The following is a 12500-nucleotide window of genomic DNA, read 5'->3' as shown; positions in this document are numbered from 1 at the left end:
TGTATTCTCAAAAAAGAAAAAGAAAGATGGCATTGATGGCAAAGAATTCAAGATGCCGATGTCAAGGGTAGACAGGAGGACAGGCTGGGCAGAGAGACACGGCCGGAGGGAGGACAGGCTTGAGGGAAGGGGAGGGGGGAAGGGGGTTGAAGGTGGATATCAGTGAGGGAAACGCAGGGATTATCTTGTTGTTCAGGGGACGTGTTCGTTGGCATCCCTCCCTTCATTCGTACCACCTCTCTCTCTCTCTCTCTCTCTCTCTCTCTCTCTCTCTCTCTCTCTCTCTCTCTCTCTCTCTCTCTCTCTCTCTCTCTCTCTCTCTCTCTCTCTCTCTCTCTCTCTCTCTCTCTCTCTCTCTCTCTCTCTCTCTCTCTTTCTCTCTCTTTCTCCTCTCTTCCCCTTCTCCCTCTTCGTCCGTCTTTCCTCCTTTCCCTCTTTCTTTCCCTCCCATCCGTGTTCCTTCCCTCTTTCCCTCCCTCCCTCTTTCCCTCTCCCCCATCCGTGTTCCTGCCTTCTTTCCCTCCCTCTCCCTCCGCCAGCCAAAGTGCTTCACCCTGATCCGCGTGACACCTGCCACGCCGCCCCCGTCATCGCCGCCGTCTCTTTCTGCGGCAGGTGGGGCGCCGTCCTGACAAATGATGCGGCGAGTGAGGGTGGCACTTGTACCTGCCCCTGGCCCTGGTGCCTGACCCTGCCACCCGCTGTGCCACTGTACCTCGTGCGTGTGGGAGGCACTAGGGTATTTACCGCTTTAAGTAGAAGGGGAGAGAAGAAAGAAGAGAAGAGAAACGAAATAGAAAAGAGAAGAAAAGAAGTGAGAAGGAAAAGAAGAAGGGTAGTACTGTAAAGGGTCTTGACTTCCCTATCTCTTATCCCCTCTTCCCTCCACCTCCCATCCTCCCTCTCTTTCGTCCACACATGCCACCACGCCCTGGTATGTTAGTGTTTCGAGAAGGGAGTGTGGGAGGAGGAGGGGGTCATGGCCTGGGGTCTGGGGGAGCGGGGAAGATTAAGGGAGAGGGAGAGGGAGAGGGAAAGGGACGGGGATGGATAGGTGGGTAGCTAGAGGGAGAGGACCTGTCACTCTTCGAAAGATTGATGGAACGAAAATGGAAACTGAGGTTGGAACTGGACATGAGTAGGACGCGACAGAGACGAAGGACCTTGGAAGAAGGAGCTGTTGAAGGATACGCGGTCAGAGGTGGAGGCGGAGGAGGGAGACGAATTGGAGAAAAAAGAGAAACGGAAAGAGTAATGATGATGATGATGGTGGTGGTGATTAAAAGGAAGATGAGAAAGGGGGAAAGGGAAGAGAGGAAGACGAGGAGTCGAAACGCGGAGGAATCGAGGTTCAAAGGTCGAAATTTTCTTGATGGGAAGGTTGGAGAAAGAGGAAGAGGTTCAGGAGATGAGGGAATCGAAGGTTGAGAGAGAGAGAGAGAGAGAGAGAGAGAGAGAGAGAAAGAGAGAGAGAGAGAGAGAGAGAGAGAGAGAGAGAGAGAGAGAGAGAGGGGGGGGGGAGAGAGAGAGAGAGAGAGAGAGAGAGAGAGAGAGAGAGAGAGAGAGAGAGAGAGAGAGAGAGAGAGAGAGAGAGAGAGAGACCGAAACACCGAGGTTGAAGAAGACCCAGGTCACAAAGCGGAAGACGTAGGCTACGTGAGGGTAAATACGGTGTTAATGAGGGGAACGAGTCAAAGGAAACACTGATCGGCCATTGACGGGAAAGCAAACATCTCGGGAGAAATCAGATAGATTTGCATCGGTCTTGATTTCTTTTGCGGGACTTGTTTTGTTTATTTTGTTTATCATCGGGAATATATCTTATTGTCATTTTTTTCCTCCTTTCGGCGTCTTCCTGTGGAGTCTCGGAGGGATAAAGAGAATGAATACAGAGAAATGGGAATAGAAAAAGTACGAAGAAGAAGAAATAAATTAAATTGGAAAATTGATAAAAATAGGTTGAGTACAGCTGGTTGTATCCAGGGACAAAGGCAGTCTGACAAAGCGAAGGGGACAAGCGAGGACAGGTAGAGGGACACGGGGCTGTTTGTCACCCTCGGGCTCCATCGCGCAACGTCGCCACAGCCGCAGCCGCCGCGCGCGTGCCGTTCACTGCTCTGATTTGCCGGCGTCGGATCTTACCTTGTGAGGCCTCTGGAATTCTCCTCCCATTTTACGTATTTTGTATTCATTTTTCGATGGTGCATGTGTTTTTTTTTTTTTTCTCTCTCTCTCTCTTTCCTCTGTTTGCCCTTGTTCATGCCTTGTGTCGTTTCCACGTCCTCTATTACCTTCCCCTCCCCTTCTTTTCTTCCATTCTTTTCTCATATTTTCCTTCCCTCCTTCCTTCTTCCCCCTCTATCTAAATGAGCCCAATCAACCCATTCTCCTCCCTTCCCTCCCTTCCTCCCCACCTTCAGTCTCTGTGTCTCCTCCTCCTCCTCCTCCTCCTCCTCCTCCTCCTCCTCCTCCTCCTCCTCCTCCTCCTCCTCCTCTTCCTTCCCCTCCCCCACCCCCTTCTTCATGTGTCCAATAACATCTCAAGACTCCTGAAATCCTTGTTTGTGAATGTTGTCGAGCCAGATTGCCACGGATGGCGACGGCCGGGTTGGTGTGTGTGTGTGTGTGTGTATGTGTGTGTGTGTGTGTGTGTGTGTGTGTGTGTGTGAGTGTGTGTGTGTGTGTGTGTGTGTGTGTGTGTGTGTGTGTGTGTGTGTGTGTGTGTGTGTGTGTGTGTGTGTGTGTGTGTGTGTGTGTGTGTGTGTGTGTGTGTGTGTGTGTGTGTGTGTGTATGTGTTTGCGTGTATTTGTATGTATGTTTTTATGTATGTATGTGTGTGTTTTAAGTGTGCAACCTCGCTGTTAGTGTCACCGACCTGCCCTCCCTGCTCCTCCCCTTCCTTCTCCCTCTCCTCTCCCCTCCCTCTCCCCTCCTTTTATTCTGCCCAACCCTGCCCCTTCCCTCTCCTCCCTCCCCCCTCATGTTACTACTTGCCATATATGGTATTTCAGTTGGATTGCAGTCGATCCAACACAAATGTAAGAGTTGGTGCGAGAGGCCAGAATTGAACAACACATACATGTGTACATTTGCACACTACACGTACATGTACACACACACACACACACACACACACACACACACACACACACACACACACACACACACACACACACACACACACACACACACACACACACACATACATGTACTTGCAAATACAAACTGACATATATATATATATATATATATATATATATATATATATATATATATATATATATATATATATATATATATATATATATATATATATGAACACAGGGTACGCCAGTAGAGTATGTTTGCTTCAGCATCTGCCAAGTTTATTCGGCGATATTGTGTGAGTAACGAGCGAGCTCTGTTTGCACACAGATCAAGAACGAGCGATGGAATGGGACGAGTTGAGTAGGAAGGAGGGAGGGAAAGCAGGGGGGTTTCAGCAGGGAAGGGAGGCGAACAAGCAAGAAGGCAGGCAAGCAGGAGGTTTGGTCGGGTTGGTGACAGAGAAGTGGTAGAGGTGTCTGCGGGGGAGGGCGATGGGCGGGCGGGGAGACAACCAAGCAAGCAGGTAAACGGGGGGTTTAGGCAGGTGGGCATAGGCGGGTTTGGATGAATGCAACGTGTCCTGCACCGGGTTGCCCTCTGACAGATCAGCTCGCCAGGCCGACGCAGTGCCTGCACGCGACAATGCAGAAGGGGGCCCTCGAGCAATGCAGGGAGGAAGCCACATTTCCTAGCCTCCCTTTTTCTTTTTTCCTCTTTTCATCTCTCCCATCCACGACTTGGCTTCTTGCTCCCCAAGCCTGGCTGCACGGCCTCAGGCGGAACCTTATACGGAGATTGACTCGGTTAACCATGCCTGGACGCCCCTGTCCCTCCTACCTCTTCCTTTTCCCCCTTCCTCTTCCCCTTCCCTTTCCCTTTCCCCTCTTCACTTCCCCCTCCCCCTCACTTACCCTTCCCCCACTCTCTTCCCCTGCCCCTCTTACCCCCTACCTCCCCTGTCCCTCGGCAACTTCCAACCCACCAGGTGTGTTGATGAGGAATAGTGACTTTGCTTGCTTCTGACCGATCCGCCGCCGCCGGCTAGATTCGAAACATTTGGATTTTTAGAAAGGGAGAGAGAGAGAGAGAGAGAGAGAGAGAGAGAGAGAGAGAGAGAGAGAGAGAGAGAGAGAGAGAGAGAGAGAGAGAGGGAGAGGGAGAGGGAGAGGGAGAGGGAGAAACAAAAGAGCGCGGACAGGACGCGGGCCGTGCGTGGGTGTCATCACTTTATTGGTGTCAAGTGTTGTGATTGTGAGGGTGAGGGCCTTGATGACGGTTGCCGGAGGGGGGAGAGCTCTCTCTCTCTCTCTCTCTCTCTCTCTCTCTCTCTCTCTCTCTCTCTCTCTCTCTCTCTCTCTCTCTCTCTCTCTCTCTCTCTTTCTCTTTCTCTTTCTCTTTCTCTTTCTCTTTCTTTTTCTTTCTCTATCTCTTTCTTTCTCTATCACTTTCTTTCACCCCTATCCTCCTCCTCCTTCTTTCTCTTTGTCCGGCCATCTTCTTCCCTCTTCGTCTTCCTCCTTTTACATAACGTAGCGTTGCAGATATTTTGACGAGAAGACTAGATCAATCATTTAGGACATCCGCTGCCCGCTGTGCTCGAGGTTGCAGACGATGAAGATGCAATTGAGATAGGGTTGATGAACGGCCATGTGCGGAGACTGATTGTTGCAGAACATCGTTGGGGATTGCAAATCGTCACCGCCACATTTTGGTACTAGAAAATCTTTCAGCGCTTGAATTTCCTCTTACTTTTTAAGATGAGAGCGTGGCGCGTCTCCCCCGTCCCTCTTTTCGTTATACTTTTGAAGAATTCTGTCTTATCACTTACAAACTTGGCTTCTAAATGCAAATCGCTCGCCAAGAAAACATTTTTTCTTTATTTTTTGAAGAAATACTTTCCTTTGTCGCTTACATCGAAGCCAGCTCCGAAAATTGGCTCCGCCGCGCCAATCCAGAGTCCAGCGAATGAATGAATGGCCGTGGGTGAAACTTAGCGCCAAATTTAGGTAGACTATCTCGCCCGGGTGTTGTTTATGGCGGGGCACGAGCGGGCGGGTGTGCGCGCTCGCTCACTCACTCACTCTTTCTCGTGCCTCATTAAAACAAACAGGCTCATTATCTGCATTACGACGGGTTTTATCATGAGCTGTACTCGAGCTCATTGGGGGAGGGGAGGGGGTGTCTTTTCTGGATCCCCCCCCTCTCCTCCATCTATCTGTCAGTTTCTCGCTCTCTACGTCTCTTCGCCCTTTTACTTCAGTGTTTCTCTTCGTTGCCCCGTCTCCCCCTTTGGTACGCCCACCTCTTCTTCCTTTACCTCCCCCTCTCCCTCCCTCCCTCCCTCCTTCAGACGTCATAAACCGGATCTAAACGAGCGCAAACACTGTCTTGAGTACTTGTGGGCGTGAGAGTACTTAATAAGATAATTTCCTTCGCCGAACGATTCAAATTTTTGAAGCTTAAATGGTTCAAATGCCACCCCCACCACTCTCTCCATCCCTCCCTCCCTCCCTCCCTACATCCCTACATCCCACACTCCCTCTCTCCCTCTTACCCCATCTCTCTCTTTCCCCCTTTCCCCCTCTACCTCCCCCTCCCTTTTCACCCCCCCCCTTTCCTTTCTCGTCCCCATCCCCCGGAGAACGTTCCAGAATTCCAGGAGGTGATAGATTGACCCGTCTCCAATTAAGAATCGATAGACGCACACGATGAGAAAGATAAAGCCGATATCCGGGAGATGGGAGGAGGAGAAGAGGGAGTAGGAAAGGCTAAATAGGGGGGGGGGGCAGGGATGAAAGAGGAGGAAGAGAGGTAGGGGTGAAAGGGGAACCGGGAGGGAGGACGAGGAAGGGGGATGGAAAGGGAACAGGGAGATAGGATGAGGAGGGGGGATGGAAAGGGAACAGGGAGGGAGGACGAGGAGGAAGGGTTGAAAGGTCCAAGGGGGGGAACAGGGAATATAGAGGGAAGGAATAAGGGACGAAGGGGATATTAAAGGGAGAGCTTAGTGTAGGGTGATGGTAGGGGGTGAGGAGGAAGTGGGAGGGGATAAGGTGGGTGTGGTAGGGGCAAAGGGTATGGATACGGGTCGGGGGAGGACGGAGGGTGTAGGAGAGGGGTTGGAGTGGTAGGGGTGAGGTTTCATTACCATTCGAGGGAAGGGTAAGGCTGGGTACGGGGTAGGGGGTCCAGACAGGAGGGGGGGGGAGGGCTAAGAGAAGCAAGATTATTATTAATCATTTCCCTCCATTGTTATTAATCGGGCCTTGATCAACTGAATATTCATGGCGGACGGAGGGCGAGGGGAGGAAGGGTGGGTGAGTGTGGGGGAGGGGAGAAAGTAGGGAGAGGAGAGAGAGGATTGTGATGAATGTTGATTTGAAGATTATAGAGAGGAGAGAGGGATGAGAAAGAGAAGAGAAAAAGTTAGAAGAGAAAGGGGTTAGAGAGCAAGAAGTTGCCCGAGCAGGTGGGGGTGAGCGACACGGGGTGAGATGGGGTAAGGGGGTGGGGGATGCCGGAAGATGAGACAAAGTCCTAATTAAACTTGCAGAGGAAAGTTTGCTTGTGTTTTGTGGGGTCAGCGGCGGTGAGTGGCAGAGATCAAAGCCAGGAGTGATGAGCCGAGATGTTGTCGAGTCTTAAAAGATGCAAGGAGAGAGAGAGAGAGAGAGAGAGAGAGAGAGAGAGAGAGAGAGAGAGAGAGAGAGAGAGAGAGAGAGAGAGAGAGAGAGAGAGAGAGAGAGAGAGAGAGGGGGGGGGGGGCACAATAAGAGAGAGAAAGACAAAAATAAAGAAAGCTACAGTAAAAGAGATAGAGAGAGAGAAAGTAGCGGGAAAAAGAGATAGAAAGAGAATGAGAAGAGCGAGAGAACGCGAAGCAAGCAGGAGAGCCTCAAGTAGCAAAGGATGCTCTCCGTCAAAGACTCAGAGAAGGATTCTGGGTAGAGAGGATGTTGGTCGGAGAGGTTGGTAGATAACGCACACCCTTAAGAGATGTACTCATCGACTCCAGTCATGACTCATGGCTGATAAAGGGCCCCACTCACGGCCCTAATCTGCTATTCCTTACCTTACCTCACCCTTCGCCTCAACCCCCTGCCTGCCCCCAGAACTCCCCTTCTGACTTCCCGTCCTTCCCTTCCCCTTACCTCCTCCTTACTTCATGCCTTACCTACTCCGATGTTTCATTCCTTGCCTTCTCCCTTACCCCTCTTTTGCCTCCCCCCGCTCTCTCTCTCTCTCTCTCTCTCTCTCTCTCTCTCTCTCTCTCTCTCTCTCTCTCTCTCTCTCTCTCTCTCTCTCTCTCTCTCTCTCTCTCTCTCTCTTTCTCATATCCTTATGATTTCAAAAATTGAATTTTAACAATATAAATATTTGATTTTATATGTTGTCAGCGCTTTATTATTCTTAATACTTAATCGTTTTCTATTCTTTTCAGGTATGTCCGATATCCAGTGGCTGTTGGAATTTGAAGGCAGAATTGTTTAAAGATGAAAGGTAGGAGAGAGAGACAGAGACAGAGACAGAGACAGACAGAGACTGACTCATACTCAGTAGTGAAGCTGAGATGCTTCGTAATTAGCAGTGAGTTGTGGGTGGGCTTACACGGAGGGAGGGAGAGTGGGCGGGTGGGAGACCTGTAATGAGTGAGGTTATGAAGGCCGTGTCAGTAGTTAGAAAATCTACCAAGGTCACTCACTAACAGCTCCCCTTTCCCCCTCCCCTCTCTTTTCCTAGCCCTCCCCCCTCTTTACACCCATATGGAGGGCACGGCAGATGGGTAGTCAACCACACTCATTATATAAGTGGGTTTCGGGACCAGGTGTGTGTTTATGAGAGAGAGAGAGAGAGAGAGAGAGAGAGAGAGAGAGAGAGAGAGAGAGAGAGAGAGAGAGAGAGAGAGAGAGAGAGAGAGAGAGAGAGAGAAAGATTAAATGAAAGAAGTTGTGATTAATTAAATGAAAGTGCATGGAAGGGTAAAGCATAAAGAGTGAAGACTGACGCAAGTCGATTCAGACTGCGATCGAAATTCCCACGATAACAAGGTGTTTTCGAGTGCTTCCTGCTGCCCATCGACCCTCAGGATGGTCGTTCTAGAGTGAACTTGTAATCTAGATGAACGAGAACTTGGACATGAACTCGAATGAACGAGAACAAGTACATTAAGCTGAACGGATCCCCCCCTCCCTCCACCCCCACCCCCTTCTTCATCACGACACGCGGTGCGGCCTGACCTCTTGACCTCTTCTGTGTAGGACTACCGACCTATTGTTTGTCTCTCCAATAAAGAGCCATATTGTTTATGTTAAAGGTCGTCGTGGATAGGGGGAAGGGAGGGAGGGAGGGAGGGAGGGTGGGAGAATGATGGCGTTCGCTCGAGGAAGGGGGGGGGTAGGGTTTGATGGGGTTGGAATAGAGGGAAGCCTGGATAGGGAAGGGGAACATTTTTGAGTCAGTGGTAATAGTGATAGCTTATATTCGTTGATAATAACAATGAGTATTATGACCGTTACTATTATTGGGTCGTTATTATTATCACTGTCAGCATTTTTATTGTAAATGTGGAATATGAAATCCATGCGAACGCCCAGCACAAGGCGTGATGTGGGCGCTGGAGTGAGGGAAGATGGTTGAGGCGGCAGGTGTGTGCATACGGGCGTGTCAGCTGCATCCATGGCGAACCCGCAGACACGCCAACAGACACGCAGACTCACGCTGGGATAACACATGCGTACCGGGATCTTAGATGTATCCCGGCGTTTGCGTTTTTCGTGTCCACGCACCTGCTTGCTCTGCAGACGTTATAGCGTGAAGTTTTTTCTTTTTTTTCTTTTGTAACCCATCCTCCCCCCCCTTCTTCTTCCTCTTCTACTTTTTCTTCTTCTCCTTACCCCCCTCCTCCTCCTCCTCCTCCTCCTCTTTCTTCCTCTTCTTCTTAATTTATCACATTGTAGCACAAACTAGAATTTTGCCCTCCCTCGCCCTCTGTGTTCTTTCAACAGAAAGTGCCCTGTAGCATTAGTGACGTCTCTTGCTTGCCTGCTTGCATGCTTGCTCGACCGAGTCAGGCCACGAGCGAGTAACCTGATTTACGATCCGCTGGCAGCTTGGAGGAAGAAGGAGCTACGTAATGGTTCCTGATTGCTTTATGGCACTTGTCGCTGGGGGGGCGGAGACGTGTCTTCTTTCTCGTCTCTCTTTCTGAACAATCTCGTTAGGGAGCAGCGGGAGGGAGGTGTGAGGCTGAGCAGATGTAATTCAAAAAAGAAAGAAAAGCGAGAGAAAAAAAATCGCCCATCCCTGGATTACTTATTACCGACATGCCTGGATGGCGCAGGAAAGGGGTAATTTTTTCCGCGGTAATGGCGTCTTTGCCTGGAGGGGACACGCGGCGGGAGTGTGGAAGGAGGAGGAGGAGGTGGTGGTTGAGGAGGAGTAGGAGTAGGGGGGAGGGAGAGGGAGAGGAGAAAGAGAAAGAGGAGAAGAAGATGAAAAGGAAGGAGGTAAAGGAGAGGGAGGTGGTGGAAATGAATAAGAACGGGAGGATGAGGGTGGTGGAGCAGTAACTGCTTCATTCTCTCTCTCTCTCTCTCTCTCTCTCTCTCTCTCTCTCTCTCTCTCTCTCTCTCTCTCTCTCTCTCTCTCTCTCTCTCTCTCTCTCTCTCTCTCTCTTTCTCTTTTTCTCTTTTTCTCTTTTTCTCTTTTTCTCTCTTTCTCTTTTTCTCTTTTTCTCTTTCTTTTTCTCTTTTTCTCTTTTTTCTCTCTTTCTCTCTTTCTCTCTTTCTCTCTCTCTTTCTCTCTCTCTCTCTCTCTCTCTCTCTCTCTCTCTCTCTCTCTCTCTCTCTCTCTCTCTCTCTCTCTCTCTCTCTCTCTCTCTCTCTCTCTCTCTCTCTCTCTCTATTCCTTGGATATATATGACCATTTAATTCCCACAGAAGCGATCGGTGAATCGCCATTACTCCGCGGCGCTCGTTAAGAGGTGATGCTGAGCTCGTAGCTTGTGACTGCAAAGGGGTAGGGAAGGGGGGGGATGAGGCAAATGAGGTACGGGAGCAGGGGGCAAGAAGGTGGTGGAGGGGGGCGTGGTTACAAAGGAGGAGGAGGAGTTCATTGCGCTTCCCCTCCCCCGATAACACGGGTATGATCGTCGAGCGAATTGGCTCTGACATTTGACTTAAGAGAAGGTGAAAATTGCGTCCCTAATGCGATACAGCAAGGATATAAACCATCATCTGCCGGCGCGAAGATTGAGGTAGTCGGGCAAAGGAAGCATTTATCCTGCGGGAGACGGCGACGTCGTGTTGTTGCTCCAAAGGCTCCTCGATGGGAACGCAAGGCCAAGCCCAAGTATTGTTCTTTTCTTCTTCTTCTTCTTCTTCTTTTCCCCTTTATTTTTAAGTGTCGTATGATCCGCTCAACTTGGGGGTGCCTTTGTCCAAGTTCCAAAGTTTCAATCACTTTTGGCCTCCGACGTTCGGGTCGCAAAGTTTGGATCAACATAAACGGCCTTAAACCTGACAGCAGATGGGCTGGTTGGCTGACTGGGGCCTCGGGAGGGAGCAGGGGTGGGGGCGGTTTCCATCCCTTGCCGATGTACAAAGGGATTAATTAACAGCTTCGGAGTTTGGGAAGCTGTGATTACTGTGATGACTATGGTAGATTGACTATAACGGCGACACAAGCCTGTGGTTTGCGTGGCCGAGCGAGGAAGACGCGCATCCTATGTACTGTGTCCCCCGGTAAACCTCTTCCGGCTTTGGAGCGTAACGTAAGATTTCTGATTAATGTTACCGAAGCGAGGATCGCAGTGGCAACACTTCGCCCACTCGTTCTCTACCCTCTCATCTCACCTCCGTAAGAAAAGAAGTTTTGCCAACAAAAACAGACTCGGTATCAAAATGCATCGCTTGCGAAGGTAAACAGTGCCACCAGAAAAGGTCTGAAGTTTAAGCGGACTTTTACATTTTAGGATACGAGTCCCTGTCTTGAAAGTTTGACTCCAGAAGATCCGAAGACGTTCCCTTACGTTATCGGAATCTATTGTTTAGCATCTCAAAATAGCGGTATCAACAATAGCCCAAGAAAATGAGACAGCGATAAGGGTTCTTATGCCCCTGTGACGTCAGAGCCAGAAACAAAGGATTCCCGCCAAAAACTCGTGCCACTCATTTTCTTGTCTAAATACAAGAGATGTTTTAGACTTCCCTTTATAGCGGGAAAGAGACGAGGAAGATGAATGCGGAATGTGAAGTAGGAGATGGAGTCTCTTGGGAACAAGTGGAGAAAGGAAGACTTATTGCATTTGGAATAGAGTCGAGCGCAGGACTTAGCTTTATTTGCTCCGCTGTTAATCGAATTTCGAGGCTCGTTACGCCTGTAGCCCGTCTTCCCTTTGTCGCTCCGGTTGCGGTTGCGTCTCCAAGGACATGTCATGGGCGGGACAACAACGTCAATAATCACAGGATGCGTTCGGGTGGCCGATCCCCGCGGGCGTGGACGGAGAGCAAGGAGGAGGAGCTGAGGTCTATTTAGGCCCAAAACATTTCCCGAGTGGAGGGGAGGTCTCCTTAGGCCCAAACGTTTCCCGAGCGGAGGATCACAAGGTATCGTGTCGTGGCGGATCGCGGCGGCCGTCTATCATAACAATTACAAGGCGAGGCAGGAAGTTCATGCTGTGTCGTGGGCCCACCCGGACTACAATCATCGCGTGTAGGCCTACTTGAGTCGGCGCTCTGCTCCTCACCCTGCGGTGGGCGTTGCTGGAAGAGGAGGAATAGCCTGGATTAGCATAATGATAGAGAGGGAAAGCAGGAGGAAGAGTGAGAGTAGAGGAGGAAGGAAGGGGGAAAGGGAGGGGAGGGGGAGGGAAATCTACGAAGACACGTTCAGAGGCGTGTGGTGCAGGGATATGAATGCCATATGAAGTGGGGATGCGAAGGAGGGAGGGAACGAGCGAGTGAGCGAGATCTGCACCCGGAACGATGGAAGTTGCTAAGATACTGAGCGGAGGCAATGACGACGGGGAGGTAGAAGGGGAAAAGAACAGTTTAGCGGAGGGAATGTCCGTGTCCGCAGCCGTCCGCGGGGATCTCCTCGGCCGCGAGGAAATTCATATTGGGCCGAGGCGCGATACTCCCTTGTCTAATATGGACAGGCGTTCAGATACGCATTTATGCCGCCAGCCATCTGTGCTTGTGTGTGTGTGTGTGTGTGTTTGTTTTATTATTATTATTTTTATTTATTTATTTATTTTGTGTGTGTGTGTGTTTTATTATTTTTATTTATTGTTATTATTATTATTATTATTATTATTATTATTATTATTATTATTATTTGTGTATGTGTGTCTGTGTATCTGTGTGTGAAAGACAGAGACAGAGACAGTTACAGAGAGAGAAATACCTAGAAA

General features: G+C 49.9%; 1 protein-coding gene across 6 annotated transcripts in view; it reads left to right on the top strand.

The window, feature by feature from the left end:
* Nucleotides 1-12500, top strand: part of LOC122248722 (semaphorin-1A) — a 369289-nt gene that overhangs the window by 225498 nt on the left and 131291 nt on the right. The gene's annotated exons all lie outside the window — the stretch shown is intronic.

The sequence above is a fragment of the Penaeus japonicus genome, unplaced genomic scaffold (assembly GCF_977035675.1).
Source record: "Penaeus japonicus unplaced genomic scaffold, GWHDUDI00000001_assembly GWHDUDI00000012, whole genome shotgun sequence".
Lineage (NCBI taxonomy): Eukaryota > Metazoa > Arthropoda > Malacostraca > Decapoda > Penaeidae > Penaeus > Penaeus japonicus.
Note: the sequence above shows the minus strand (reverse complement) of the source record. Positions and strands in the feature narration are given on the sequence as shown.